Source organism: Oryctolagus cuniculus, chromosome 8, assembly GCF_051225735.1.
Source record: "Oryctolagus cuniculus isolate XC-2025 breed Fujian yellow rabbit chromosome 8, ASM5122573v1, whole genome shotgun sequence".
NCBI lineage: Eukaryota > Metazoa > Chordata > Mammalia > Lagomorpha > Leporidae > Oryctolagus > Oryctolagus cuniculus.
In genome coordinates, this window is record NC_142874.1 from 86,031,513 (window position 1) to 86,045,761 (window position 14,249).

The 14,249-nt window shown below is 43.9% G+C and overlaps 1 pseudogene; it reads right to left on the minus strand.

The window, feature by feature from the left end:
• Positions 1-13,133: 13,133 nt before the first annotated feature.
• Positions 13,134-13,644, minus strand: LOC127489421 (large ribosomal subunit protein eL33 pseudogene; annotated as a pseudogene).
• Between the last annotated feature and the right edge of the window lie 605 nt (positions 13,645-14,249).

Below are 14,249 nucleotides of genomic sequence, written 5' to 3' on the forward strand. Positions count from 1 at the left end.
AGCCACCACCTGCAACGTCAGCATACCATATGGGTGCTGGTTCAAGCCCGGCTGCTCCACTTCCAATCCAGCTCCCTGATAACGCTCCTGAAAGCAGCGGATGATAGCCAAGTGTGTGGGCCCCTGCCATCAGCCTGGGAGACCTGGATGGAGTTCCAGGTTCCCAGCCCCATTGCAACCATTTGAGGAGTGAGCCGACGGATGGAAGATCTCTCTGTGTGTCTCCCCCTTTCTCTGTAACGTTGCCTTTCAAATAAGTAAATAAATATTTAAAATAAATTAAAAATTTAAAAGAAAAATGCAGCTTTGCAGAGCTGTTGTAAAACTGTTTCCCACATGTAATTTCTTTCAGTGGCCACAGCGGGGCAGGAGTCCTCTTTATAGGAATCAGTCTCGCACAACCTTACCCTCGCCAAAGTGTACTTTTGATACCTTGAGAGTTACTAAGTATATTCACAAGCAGATGTAAAAAGGCAAACTTATTTAAAAGAAACTGGCCTGAGCTCTATGATCAAATAAGTGCAATTAAACATCACATAAATGGAAAAGGCTGCTTCCCACGGCATTCAAGCATATCTTTAAAATGCAAATGGTTTACTCTTTTAATGATGAAAGAAAAATCCTGTGAAAGTATCATTTTCAGATGAATAAAATATCAAACCCAGGATTTTTTTTTTTAACATCTAGCTGGCTTGTAAATCACACAGACTTGTAAAGTAAAAAAAGAAGAAGAAAATGAAGAAAGTTTATTTGACAAGTTTTGGTAATTGAGTCTTTAAAAAAATTTCTAATCAAGATTTTAAAGACTACTTATTCAATTTCACTTTTTCAATACAGAAATATATAAAGAATAAATAACAAAAATGGCCTACAACACCATCATATGGATGATGTTTCTGAAAAATAAGATTATACATTCAGAGCCATAAAATATTCCTAAAAAGGAGAAAAAAATGAAAGTCGATGTCACATTCTTCTTATCAACTTTTCCCCTTCCTTATTTTTTCTCCCCCAAAATAGCCATTGTTAACAGATTCCCCAATTGAAGTAGATTTTCCAAGGCGGGTTTTATCCCAAGATTAGGAACGGCATTTAAAACAACAGACTTTAATCTCTTCAACAGAATCTGGACCAGAGCTCAGGTTGCAACTCAATGGCACGTGTGAAATGTGGCAAGGGCCTTAGAACCAAACGCTTGTGTAAATGGCCAGCCATACCACATCCCCTACACACACCAACACCTGTCAGGGCGAGTCAGACATCAAAGTGCCTTCTCACCTCCAGAAACGATCTTTCCAGAGGTGAGGCGTTTGGGAATGTGGAAGCAGCAGCGGCTCCTGCTGTCTGCCAGAAGCCCCGGGAAAAGACCCCTGTCTCCAGGGCTGTTAGTGGAGTCCTTCCAAACACACTGAGGTCAGTTTCACAAAACAAAAAAACAAAAATGTAAGCTTCAAAATGACAAAGGACCCTTTGAGACATTGATTTGGCCATACTTGCACACACTGAGAAGTATGTTTTATATATATATATATATATAGACACACATACTGAATAAAATATCTAACTTTTTAAGAATGTTGTAAAATATTTCCATATGTACATTATATCAAAGTCCTTTCCCCCAAGTTCAGTTGAAAGGAAATACCCAGAGCATTAGGCCCATCAGAATAGATGTCTCCAGTTGTGGTTTTCAGATGCCCTAACACGCTTCTGCCCAGAACTAATCAAATACAGCTTGGCACTTCAGCCCCTCTGTTTCCTTACAAAGAGGGGGTTGCGGGGGAGAACATTTTGGGTAAAACATGATATAGGAGGATATCAGTTGACATTTTGGTTTATTTCCAACATTATCACTTCTCTTTAATCATTCCAAATGAGAAGACTCTGGCCTGACCATCTTGATGTACTTTGCTTCTTGTAAGGATGGAAGAAGACGGTTCTTGTCCTCCAAGCAGGAGAGGGCTGCGCCAGGCATCTCCACCATACACCACACACTCTGAGCTGTGAACAACACAGGCAATTTCCCTGACCCTCAGAACTCCGAATTCACGTTCATCATCTTCATTTTTATAGGTGAGGTGACTACTATGAAACCTGCTCCATGGTACCTAGCTGGTTAATGGTAGATCTGTGACTTAAGCCCATATTTGTTTAACACCCAACTGTACGTATTTTCAACCATATCTTTGAGAAAGAGCAGTCCAAGATTCACCCTAGTGAGGATCAGCCTGGACATCTTGAAAAGTAGATTCTGGAAAATTCTGGTTCTTGGTCCGACTTTCAGCGATTCCAGTTGTGGAGATCTTAGATGGAGCTCAGGAATCTGACTTTTAACAGCTCCCCAGCAGATTCCTAAGTGAATCTAAGTGTGGGAACCATTGTCTGCATCATAATCTAATTTTTTTCTAAAGATCTATTTTATTCATCTGAAAGACTGAGTTACAGAGAGGCGGGGGGGAGAGGGTCCTCCATCAGCCATCTCACTCCGCATTTGGCACAACGGCCGGAGCTGTCTTGATCCGAAGCCAGGAGCCAGGAGCCACCTCCGGGTCTCCCACGTGGATGCAAGGGCCCAACGACTTGAGCCATCTTCTACTGCTTTCCCAGGCCACAGAAGAGAGCTGGATCGGAAGTGGAGTAGCTGGGACTCAAACTGGCACCCATATAGGATGCCAGCACTGCAGGCAGCAACTTTACCTGCTATGCCACAGCTCTGGCCCCCTTATTATATTTTTATTTACTTTCATTTTATTTGAAGGGCAGAAAGATAGAGGGAGATACAGAAAGACAGACAGGGAGATCTTCCATCCACTGGTTGATTTCCCCAAATGCCCTAACAGCTAGGGCTGGGCCAGACCAAAGTCAGGAGCCAGGAGATCAATCCAGGTGTCCTACAAGGGTGGCAACAACCTAAGTACTTGAGAAATCATCTGCTGCTTTCCAGAATGCACAGTAGCAGGAAGCTGGAATGGGAAGCGGAGCTGGGACTTGAACCCAGGCACTCGCATGTGGGATACAGGCATCCCAAGTGACGCCAAATGTTGCACCAAATACCCAAGCTTCCATCAGGAATTTAAAAAGCAAAACATAAATGCTCCTTGAGGGGATACACTGGCTCATATTCACACAATGACTGAGAAAAGATGTGTTCTGAGATTAAGTTTTGAAGAGAGCTGAAAAGGGAACCAGAGCTAACATTTATTAATTACCTACTAGGTAGTAGGCACACCTAATCCTTCTAACAGCCTAAGAAGACAACCTATTTTTAGTTCCATTTTGGAGGTTCAAAAACACAGATTCAGAGAATTTCAGTAACTTTTCAAGGCCATATAAAATCTAAGCATTGGAGCCTACACTTTGTTGTCCATGCTACATATCCACTTGTAAGGAAAGAGGGTTCAAGAAAGGGAGACAACTGGGGAAATGGGTCAGTACCCACATACTGCCTGGTATACACATGGTGCACAGCTAGTGTTTGTCGAATGAATTAATGTGAATTCTTCAAGCCATCAAAGAGAACTTTCTAAATGCTAATGGGCTTACAACACTTTGATGTCTCCCAATTACCCATAGTAGCAGTTCCCAAACTTGTTCAGAAAGCAGAGTACTTAGAGATCATGGTGCTCTTGGCAGAATATGATAGATTTATATATTATGCCACAAATTAATTTATTGTTAATCAGATTTTGTGTGAATAATATCTAACATCAAAGATTTAAGAAAAATGTAAATCAGCAAATTCACTCATACATTTACATTTTTTTCTTAAAAATTGGGAATCTTAGATTACCATGCAGAAGATCAAAGTTTTATGAATTGCTTTTTTTTTTTTACCAAAATGTTAGATTTCTCAAGATAATGCTCAAAAGAAAAATATAATCTTCCCTGGTTTTACATAGTGGTTGCATTCCTAGAAATTTAAGTATTTATTAAAACCATGCCAAAAATACTTTGTATGTTTATATTTAAGTGGAGTTTACTAAAGCTTGGATAATGATAAACAGGTTTCTTAAATATATAACAATCTGATCGGGTATTGGAAAATCATGTAGGACTCAGGGGAATTTGCTGAGCAGAAATGATCTATGTGTTACAGACGGTCCAGCACTGATGCCCCAACAAATTTCCTAAACATGTCATAGGTGCTACCTGGTTTGAACTAAGCTACTTGACCGTGAGCTCCTGGAAGGCACTTAGAGGTCTTGTATTCACCTTGAGAGCTGAGCTCCATTCCAGTGTCTGGAGCATCATGAATGCTCAATTTATTGGCAGGACAAATAAAATGAATTAGTGAGTTCATGAACAGGAGACTTTGGAGATCACTAGTCTAATCTGGAACTAGCAAACGACTTACCCAAGATCATAGAAATAGCGGCAGAGCCAGTTCTACAGCCTAGGCTTCTGATCTTCTAATACAACACTACTTCACTGTAGCAGGGATCTTCAGATTGGAGTAAAACATTCATGGGGCACCATTAATGTTCCAAGAGGGTACTGGGGCATTGCTAGTTTTAAGGAAAACAATTACTACATTATCAGCCTCCACCTGCGCTCTTTCCTACAATTGACCCCTCTGAGAAAATTTCATTCCAATTCTTCCAGTGCTCCTTTTTACAATAACTCTTCTCCCATTGTAGAAAAGAAAGGAAACCTCAAACCCTGATGATGGTCCATGGTGCTTGACTAGAGGGATATAAAATTAAAGGCAGTAAAATGGACCATCTTAAATATGGGGTCAGCACAGCCTCTTCCAAGCAGAGCACCTCTTATGGCCTTCTGTCCACTCAGAGCCAGAGTCAGACATACCCACAATGCCTCACAGGACTCAGGGCAAGAATGCCAATATGGGCCAAAATATCTTATGTCTAAATCAAGTTGACAAATGGCTCAAGAAGATATGTTCTGTCCTCCCACTTTGACAACCGTACCTCCCAAACCTCACTTCAATAGCTGGGTTTGATTTTAGAATTCTAGGGCTCTTCGGTTTCTCTGCCTAAAACATGGCAGTGCAGGAGCAGCCCATTCCCTGCCCAGCCCCCTGGTCCTTCTCACAATTGAGGGGACTCATGTGTAGGTCTGTAGACAACTCAGCCCAGTGTCCAAGCTCCATCCACACACCCTTCAGGCACCCTCAGACCTATGGATGAGCTTGTCCAAGACACAATCCTCCCTTGAGATGGCCAGAGAGGAGGAATGCTCAGGCACTGCCAATTAATGTCTAGAAGGGGATCAGGTTTTGGGGATCAGCAGCCCCCTGGTCCCCTGATGTTTCCTTGTGGTGTGAGATACTGGCAGGGGACAGCCACAGCAGCCCCCTAATGCATGGGACCCCGAGTAGTGGTCCCTCTTGCCCAGATCTGAGGGTCATATTGGTTCTAACTGTAACATACAATCTGGCACCCTGTGAACTCCTTACTCTCATTTCTAATGTTCTCTCCCTCAGCTCCATCTACCTGGCACCCTCCTGCCGTCAAACCATTCTCTGCTCAGAAAGCCCTTTCCCAGATATCTTCATGGTTCCTTTCTCTCAACCTTCAGGCTTTTCTTAAACGTCCCCTCCTTGGGAAGGTCTTCCCTCACAATATTCAAATTGAAGACTGAGCCAGCTCTGTGGCACAGCAGGTTAACGCCTTAGCATATGGGCACCAGTTCGAGACCCAGCTGCTCCACTTCAGACCCAGCTCTCTGCTATGGCCTGGGAAAGCAGTGGAGGATGGCCCAAGTCCTTGGGCCCCTGCACCCGCATGGGAGACCTGGAAGAAGCTCCTGGCTCCTGGCTTCGGATCGGTGCAGCTCCGGCCGTTGTGGCCAATTGGGGAGTGAACCATTGGATGGAAGACCTCTCTCTCTCTCTCTCTCTCTCTCTCTCTGCCTCTCCTCTCTTTGTGTAACTCTGACTTTCAAATAAATAAATCTTTTTTAAAAATAAAAATAAAATAAATTGCAAAACAGAAGTTGGGAGCTTGGATCTCAATCCAGGACTCCTATCTGATCACTTGAGCCACTGCTGCTGTCCTCCAGGGTCTACATTGCTCCAATGTGGATGCTGGCATCTTAACCACCAGCCTAAATATGTACTCCTTGTTCATTCATTTGTTGTTTGTGAGTCCTCCACTAGGGCAAGGATTTTTATCTATATTGTTCATCCCAGTGCCTAAAATATTACCCAGTTCATAGCCAATGTCTTAAAAATAAAAATTGACTGATAAAAAAATGATGGCAAGTCTTTCCCTGTCTTCCCCATACAGGAAACTGAGGCACTGGAGCAGGTCCTTCTGGCCCATACTGGGAACTCCCTGAACTCAGATGTAATGTAGATAGTGTTGACATGAGCAGGCAGATAGGATTAATTAGATTCATGAGCTGGAAAACCACACCCCTTCCTGCCGCCTGTGTGATCTCATGCACCTAACTGTTGATTAAATTACATAATCACTCCCCTTTGGAAGTGATTAAAAGATGTGGATCACGCTGGGTCAGCCCCCTTGTTGTCCCATGCCTTCTGGCACATGGCCTCCTGGCCCCACCTCTCTCTCCTTTCTGTCCACCCACTATGCTACCAGTGCCTACTCCTAACCCACGCTTCGCTCCACTTGGCTCCCAGCCTGCTCTCTGCCTGGTATGGACCCAGCTTATACTTTTACACTTCTTTCTCCCTTAAATAAAGCCCTCACCTTCCTTCGCACCTTCTCTCACTAAAAAAATACTAAAACTTACCTTCTTGCCTGTTTTATTTGAGCTGATATTCAGAATTTTTATCTAAACAGATAGCAAGGACCCTTAAGATATTAATATTAAAATAATTAATAACAACAGTGTGGGGACAATGATGTCAACATCCTTCTCACTTTTCACCACCTGAAATTGTCAAAGAATGCATCACTCCTGGGCGAGAGTCCCTTGAGACTGAAGCAGAGAACAGACTGAAGGGGCAGCCACAGGGGAACTGGGTGGCAGCTCTCCATGACTCTCTTTGGCTCTCTTGTAGAACTGTGAGAATTACTTATCAGTAAGGGATACTCAAGGAAATAGAACAGCAATATATGTCAAAGAAAAGGAATTCAGCTATTGGAAGAGCCTGTATTTTAAAAAGTTTCTTTTTTTTTTTTTTTTTTTTTTTTTTTTTTTTTTGACAGGCAGAGTGGACAGTGAGAGAGAGAGACAGAGAGAAAGGTCTTCCTTTTGCCGTTGGTTCACCCTCCAATGGCCGCCGCGGCCGGCGCGCTGCGGCCGGCGCACTGCGCTGATCCGATGGCAGGAGCCAGGAGCCAGGTGCTTTTCCTGGTCTCCCATGGGGTGCAGGGCCCAAGCACCTGGGCCATCCTCCACTGCACTCCCTGGCCACAGCAGAGGGCTGGCCTGGAAGAGGGGCAACCGGGACAGAATCCAGTGCCCCGACCGGGACTAGAACCCGGTGTGCCGGCGCCGCTAGGCGGAGGATTAGCCTAGTGAGCCGCGGCGCCGGCCTAAAAAGTTTCTGCTATCTAGCTTTTATTCAATATATTAAATCAAACCATTTTCTTCAAAATTATCAAAATGTTCATTCTACTGGCAATGATACACTTTAGAAGGCTATAAATTACTAAAGAAAATGTTTAGATGATGATCTAAAAATGTGCAAGGGTCTACATAGCTTTTCAGATTCTCGAAGGGGTATGTAAGCAACAAGAAATAAAGATCATTGTACTCTACCAGTTTTCATGGTATACGGCCATGTACCAAATCATGTCAGTGTTTAGAGAGATGGGGAAAAAGCAATCATTTTATTTTTTCCCATCACCCTTTGGGCTAATTAGACTTAAGACAGTTTTCTGCTTGCCTTACTTGAGGTCTCTTATGCAGTTGCAGTCCAATGGCAGTTGTCACTAGAAGCAGGGTCACCCAGCACAAAGTCCTCAAGCTATGACCTGCAGGCCAAATCCGACCTGACATCAGTATTTGCAAATAAAGCTTTACTGGAACATGGCATTTACATGGAACAGTCATTTATGAATTGTCCACGGCTACTTTCACTCTATGAAGGTCACAATTGAATAGTTGTGACAGAGACCATGTGGCCTGCAGAGTCCTTATACAACCTACATTAAAATGCAATAAACATTTGAATTTTCTTCAAGACCATTTGTTCTTTAAGCATGTCAAGCTGTAAGCTTACTCCCAACCCTACAGAGTTAAGAGGGCCCTCGGGCTATTTGTACAGGCCAAGGAATACAGAAGCTGAATGAAGGTCAGGGGAATTCAGTCAATAAGTTTGATCCTTTCCCTCCTTTATAGAAGGCTGGTGCCCAAGTTATCTAGGGAGTTGCATAATTTAAATATCTCCTGATGCAGAGGAGTTTCTTCAACTAAAGCAGTTTACAGAGCTTTTCTCTCAGTGATCTCCCTTAGGATGCAAAAAGTGGCATGGATCTTCTGGCCCTAGGGACAATATAAGTGCTCTAAGAGCTGTGTGCTGACAGGCTTGGTCCTTCCTAGTGACTAACAAGTTGTTCACACATTTCAGATTTATTGGGCTCTAAATATTGAGAGTGAACTGGGTTGCATGAATTAATTTTATTTGTAATACAAGCTGTCTGTTGACTTAAGGCAATTGCACATATTAATTCCTATGTTTGGAATGTTCTACATACTTGTCACCCAGCTAGTGTCTGCTTATCCTTGCTCTAACCTTAAACATCACCTCCATAGAAGAATACACCTTACCTGTCCATGAAGTTCTTAAATTGACCCACAGCACTATGAACTTTCCTTTATGATTTTTTTTTTAATTTTTTTTTTATTTTTTGACAGGCAGAGTGGACAGTGAGAGAGAGAGAGAGAGAGAGAGAAAGGTCTTCCTTTGCTGTTGGTTCACCCTCCAATGGCCGCCACGGCCGGCGCGCTGAGGCTGGCGCACCGCGCTGATCCGATGGCAGGAGCCAGGAGCCAGGTGCTTTTCCTGGTCTCCCATGGGGTGCAGGGCCCAAGCACCTGGGCCATCCTCCACTGCACTCCCTGGCCACAGCGGAGAGCTGGTCTGGAAGAGGGGCAACCGGGACAGAATCCGGTGCCCCAACCGGGACTAGAACCCAGTGTGCCAGCGCCGCAAGGCAGAGGATTAGCCTAGTGAGCCGCGGCGCCGGCCTCCTTTATGATTCTTATCCCAACGTGTGCAACTATCAGTGAGTTTGAGGTTCCTCCTTTACCGTTATCCCCCCTATGTACAATGTGGCAATGGGACAGTCTAGTCCACTTTGGTGAACCCTGTATTAATATTCAGCCAGCTGAAGTTTCCGGCACATGGGAGTTTCCAATAAATATCTGTTGGGTGAATGAATGAAAGCTAAATTATAAAAGAATATAAATATATGGGCTCAAACTCTTATAATCCTTCAGGTTAACCAGAAACATTTAGGATCACTAAGTTATTGAATAGCTAGTATCCTGGAAGCTAGAAAGCACCTTTTGAGCCAGAATTATTGTGGATTTTATCCTTTTAATTTACAAAGTGCTAATGGATTGGATTTTTTTTTTTAAAGATTATTTATTTGGGCCGGCGCCGCGGCTCACTAGGCTAATCCTCCGCCTAGCGGCGCCGGCACACCGGGTTCTAGTCCCGGTCGGGGCACCGGATTCTGTCTCGGTTGCCCCTCTTCCAGGCCAGCTCTCTGCTGTGGCCAGGGAGTGCAGTGGAGGATGGCCCAGGTGCTTGGGCCCTGCACCCCATGGGAGACCAGGAAAAGCACCTGGCTCCTGGCTCCTGCCATCGGATCAGCGCGGTGCGCCGGCTGCAGTGCGCCGGCCGGGGCGGCCATTGGAGGGTGAACCAACGGCAAAGGAAGACCTTTCTCTCTGTCTCTCTCTCTCACTGTCCACTCTGCCTGTCAAAACAAACAAACAAACAAACAAACAAACAAAAGATTATTTATTTGAAAGTCAGAGTTACACAGAGAGAGGAGAGGCAGAGAGAGAGAGAGATAAAAAGAGAGAGGTCTTCCATCCAATGGCTCATTCCCCAATTCACCTCAACGGCCGGAGCTATGCCAATCCGAAGCCAGGAGCCAGGAGCTTCTTCCGGGTCTCCCACGTGGGTGCAGAGGCCCTAGGACTTGGACCATCCTCTACTGCTTTCCCAGGTCATAGCAGAGAGCTGGATGGAGAGTGGAGCAACCCAACCTTGAACTGGCGCCCATATAGGATGCCAGCGCTTCAGGCCAGAGCGTTAACCCACTACACCACAGCGCCGGCCCTTGGATTGGATGTTCTTTTCCCCTCAAGTTTTATGTGTAAATCCTAACCCTGATGGGATGGATGGTCTTAGGAGATAGAAGAAATTCTGGGAACCAACAGGTCTGGTAAGTGGCTTTCATGATGAGATTAGTGCCCTTTTAAGAAGATATAGGACAGAAAAAGCTTTCTCCACCATATGAAATAGCAAAGCAACCTGCAGACCAGGAAGAGTGCTTCATCACATGCCGAGTCATCCGCTTCCTTGATCCTGGACTTCACGACCTCCAACAGTGGTAAGTGCACGTTTCTCGTTTAATCCCTCCTGTCTATGGTATTGTTCCAACAGCCCAAACCAACTAACTCATGAAGACAATGTTAACTTTTCTACTCCTGGTTTAGAAAACAGTGCTTGTCATCTCTAGGTTTCATTGTTTGAACAAACTTTCACCATTGAAAGATTGTTTTCCCCTTCATTCACATGCTGAACTCGTCACACAGCCACAATTGGATTTAGATTCAGATTCATTTTGGAATTTGTAACATCAATCCCCAAAATACTAAGTATTAATACAGTTATAGCAAAGAACTTTTAAGTGTAAATCATTATCAAGAATGTACCATATACGAGGGGACTTGAGATTCTGGGAAAATCACATCATCTCTTTTTTTTTTTTTTTTGACAGAGTGGACAGAGAGAGAGAGACAGAAAGGTCTTCCTTTGCCGTTGGTTCACCCTCCAATGAGTGCCATGGCCGGCGCACCGCGCTGATCCGATGGCAGGAGCCAGGTACTTATCCTGGTCTCCCATGGGGTGCAGGGCCCAAGCACTTGGGCCATCCTCCACTGCCTTCCCTGGCCACAGCAGAGAGCTGGCCTGGAAGAGGGACAACCGGGACAGAATCCGGCACCCCGACCGGGACTAGAACCCAGTGTGCCGGCGCCTTAAGGTGGAGGATTAGCCTAGTGAGCCATGGCGCCGGCTCACATCATCTCTTAATTACACTTTTCATGAAAATTATTACGCCCCCTAAAATGTACCAGAGGTCCTGGGTCCAACAGCTTCTTATGTAAATTGCTAGAGACTAACCTGAGTAACGTCCAGTGGTGCACTTCTGGTGATCCTCAACATTCAGCTCCCAGAAAGAGTCTGCAGCATTTGCCAATCTTCCCACCCCGTGAAAATACTTCCACTCTAACAATCTGAAGGTATCAACCTTAAGTGGTTAAATGCAGAGCTGGAGAAGGATGCACACAACTGGCCCTCCTGAGCCAGGATATGGCAGCTTCAACACCGCACTTATATTATTGGCAATATTTAATAACTACAGAATTGTTACCAGCTAAGGAATCTACCGTAACATTCAGAACTCCTTCACCATCTTATTCCACAAGAATTGTATGATGTTAGTTGGTTCAGTAAGATTAATAGTTCATAGTTAAAAGCTGGACATAACCTTCACCATCAGAATTATGGGAACTCAAGCTCCCTATCATTAGGGAAAAATATCTAATGTTCCTAGCTTTCTGAAAACAAACTTAATTTGCTTATTTAAACATATGGAGGTTTCCTGCTTTTAAGGGTAAAAGACCACCTCAATCTTGTTAATAAAATTTATAAGCAATTCAATGGAAGGAGAAATACTAGACTTTGGGAGAAAAAAAATTGACTACATTCACTTCTTTTTAAGAATCTGTCAAGAATACTTTGTCACAGAGAGCTGGATTCAATAAAAGCTTTTTTTTTTTTTTTTTTTTTTTAATAAAATCAAAACCCAAGAGAGGCCATTGTGGTCACTTGGACAAAGCTAGTTTTATGATCACATCAATCTAAGCACCATATTTTTCAAGTTTATGAACTGGAAAAAACAATCAGTATAAATAAGAATGGTCACCAATTTGAAAATATAGAAAAATTAAAATAGCCCAAACATTCAGAAGAAAGGAATATGTAAATTATGGCACATGGATTTAATGGTACATGCAGTCACTGAAATACATTTATAAAAGAAATTCGATCCCAAATGTTATGTCAGAGGTGGGCGGGGGGGAGGAAGAGCTGAAAATTTTTACAAACAGTATATATCCAATTCTGACTTTAAAAATCTCTTATGCCTTGAAAACAAAATGGGAGGAAAACATTCAACTATTAAAATTGTATACAAAGATGTTTTTATAAGTAAAAGCACACTAAGTTTAGAAAAGGTTAAATAAACCATTTAATAAAGAATGCTTTGAGAAGTATGTACTTTGCTTTGGCTTTCTCAAAATTTCCTAAGGTTAGCACATTACTTATTTTGCGAAAACTTGATAATCACCACAGTTAAAGTGTTGTCTTACAGAACTTCCGAAGTGGGGAGAGGGAAAGTCTTGACTGGCAAATGAGGTTTTTTTCTTCACTGTTTAACCTCCATGTCTCACGTCAACATACCTGTGTGATTTCCCTGCTTCTTGCCAATGCACCCCTGGGAGGCAACAGCAATGGCCCAGGTAACTGAGTTCCTGCACCCTACATGGGAGACCAATTATTGCAGGTATTTAGGGAGTGAACAAGCACAGGGCAGACTCTCTCAAATTTTTAAGATGCAGATGCAGATGTAGAGACAGAGGTCTTCCATCCACTGGTTTACTCCTGGCTCTGAAGCCAGGAGCCAGGAGCCTCCTCCAGGCTTCCCATTGCAGGTGCAGGGGCTCAAGGACTTGGACCATTCTCTACTGCTTTCCCAGGCCTAGCAGAGCTAGATCGGAAGCAGAGCAGCCAGGACTCAAACTGGTACCCATTTGGGATGCTAGCACTACAGGCTGCAGTCTTATCCACTACGCCACAGCACCGGCCCCATAAATAAAATTTTTTAGAAAACTAAAAAACTAGTCTCCAGAGCAACTAAGTAACTGAACTTAAATTTCAAGGCAAAATGTTCAGAGCATTTTTTTTTAACAAATCCACTTTTATTTATTTACTTTTCAATAGTTTAAATCCTTGAGGGGTACAGCATCACACGGATTCTGTGTCCAATGGCCTTCCCAGGAAGGCTGCTTCGGAATTTGGCACAAACCATGCCATTGTTTCCGTGAGCGCAAGTTACCTTTCCCCAGATTACTCTGGTTTTGTTAGGTTTGCCGCCAGGAGTCACTGTGTTGTTCTTTGCTTTGTACACATAAGCACACCTCTTGCCCAAGTAGAATTCAGTTTCATCCTGAGCATAAACACCTTCAATTTTAAGCAGTGCCGTGTATTCCCTTTGGTTCCAGAGACCTCGCTTATAGCCAGCAAAAATGGCCTTGCACCACAGTCTTCCAGACATAGCTGCCTTCTAGAAGTCCTGCTCCCTGCAGGCCTCCACAGGCTCCAAGATGGCGGAAAGAGCCAGATCATTATTTTAAAACACAAAAATTTTAGATTACACAAAACACAGTAAAACACTACAGGATCACAAAATATCTTGATACAGTCTATTAGTCTGGGGAAATTAGCAAGGCCTTCAATTACACCTCCACTAAAAATCCTATTTTTCATACATACTGTAACTAATTATACATTTCTTGGTATTGGCAGATGCTTGGAAAAGCCAAGGGGTCTCAAATGTGACTGTGAATGTTCACAATGCCATCATCTCAGGCCGGCACCACGGCTCACTAGGCTAATCCTCCGCCTGCGGCGCTGGCACACCGGGTTCTGTCCCGGTTGCTCCTTTTCCTGTCCAGCTCTCTGCTGTGGCCTTGGAGTGCAGTGGAGGATGGCCCAAGTGCTTGGGCCCTGCACCCACATGGGAGACCGGGAGAAGCACCTGGCTCCTGCCTTTGGATCAGCGCGGTGCGCTGGCAGCAGCGCGCCGGCCAAAACGGCCACTAGGGGGTGAACCAACAGAAAAAGGAAGACCTTTCTCTCTGTCCACTCTGCCTGTTAAAAAAAAAAAATAGCCATCATCTCATGCTCACGTGGCTTCAGAATTACCTGCAAGAACATTAGTGGCATGCACACAAACGGCTGAGTAACCTGTGTCCTTGTTTCCTCATATTAAAATGTGAATAAAAGTGTCCAG